The sequence below is a fragment of the Dipodomys spectabilis genome, unplaced genomic scaffold (genome assembly GCF_019054845.1).
Source record: "Dipodomys spectabilis isolate Male_0828 unplaced genomic scaffold, ASM1905484v1 ptg000064l, whole genome shotgun sequence".
NCBI lineage: Eukaryota > Metazoa > Chordata > Mammalia > Rodentia > Heteromyidae > Dipodomys > Dipodomys spectabilis.
Window position 1 is genome coordinate 3,697,841 of NW_024870741.1, and position 1,615 is coordinate 3,699,455.

Below are 1,615 nucleotides of genomic sequence, written 5' to 3' on the forward strand. Positions count from 1 at the left end.
TCACCAGGACACAGGGGATGCAGTGTGCAAACAGCAATTGCCACTGCATGCTGTGCTTTATTGTTAGTGGGTATTTAAAGACTAGCAAGCATAATCTTTGCCAAGATTTGGTCAGAAAACATTCACACAAAAATTTTCCACAGATACATTTTTACTTAACCTATGAGAGAATGTCTAGGTATATTATTATCTAAACTATTTTAGAGCAAGCTCAAACCACTTCTCCAATCTCAGCAAAATGCTTGACCACCTGTTCATCTATGCTTAAGCAAGCAGAAGAGCCACTTCCTCAGCTCCCATGAGTCTGTGACATGTTTTGAGATAGGGAGAGGGAACATTTTCCCTCTGTAGCCTGGCGTTCCAAGAGTTTTCCTAATCCCAAACACAGTCCTCAGATAATCCCGAGGCTGGAGCCTGCATCATTCTGCCCCCTCAACATAGACCCTGAGTCTTCACAGTTCAGGTAGACATTTGTCCCAGGAAGACCTCATTTGGGAAATTTTAACCTGCAGAAAGTTAGAAGTAGCTCTTAAGTAAGGCTTACTTTGAATCCATTAGCTCCACAAAGCTAACTAGGTTGATAAATAAGTACTTGAAAAGCCACCACCTTTGGACTTAGCTGTAAAGGCTTCAAAGTATGATCAAATTTAAAATGAAAATGACAAAATAGTCATTGACCAAAAAATTGTAAATGTGATCAATCGACCAAACTATATAAGTTTTTTCCACTGTACACAGAAATTTAGAGAAATAAGATCAATAGCATTTTTAGGAACAATAAGGGTTCCTTGTTACAAATAGGCAACCATGGATATATGTGTGTATAAAGATTGTATCATTACGTACTTAAATTTAGAGGATAATACATGCTTCAGCAGCAGGTCTACCCAAATTACAACAATACAGAGATTAACATGGCACTTGCACAAGGAGGATATGAAAATTTGTGAAGTATTCCATATTTTTCATTCTTCTGATGCAAGAAATGAAAAACAGTTATTAAAAACTTGATTACAAAAATACAAGTGTAACAATACATGTAATTCATAGAATTAAAGGTTAGTTTGACATCAGTGTATTAAATTTTCTCCTTAGAAAGGCCTTTACATAACATAACCTTTACAAAACTTGAAATTAGATAATATTTGCATTTTATACCAAAGAAATAAAATAATATAAGAAACTACAAAAAAAAGGAGTCTTAAAATTCTTCTATATGGAATGCAATCCGCAAGGTCACATTTATTAATGAGTCTATACATTATATTACAATGTAGAATTCAAAGTATTATATCTAGGAGAGAATGATATAGATTATGGACATTACACAAACATAGATATACTTTTTTCAGAAAAGCACCCGGAACATCTTTAGTTTCTATACTATTCATTTCAACAGAGAAGTTAAAAATATTTCTGATTTAAAAAATCACAAACTCTGCAGAAATCATTACAGATGTATACAAACAACTCTTGAATACATTTTGATATCAAAGTCATGCAATTCACTTGGAAGAATACCATGGAATACATAAATTTTTATAGTAAGATATTGCTGTTGTTTTGTATTGTGAAAAAAATTTGTAGGGACACAAAAGATGGACTGGCATTTTTG

At 33.3% G+C, this 1,615-nt stretch overlaps 1 pseudogene; it reads left to right on the top strand.

The window, feature by feature from the left end:
• The first annotated feature begins 866 nt into the window (after window positions 1-866).
• Window positions 867-966, top strand: LOC122108711 (annotated as a pseudogene).
• The last annotated feature ends 649 nt before the right edge of the window (window positions 967-1,615 follow it).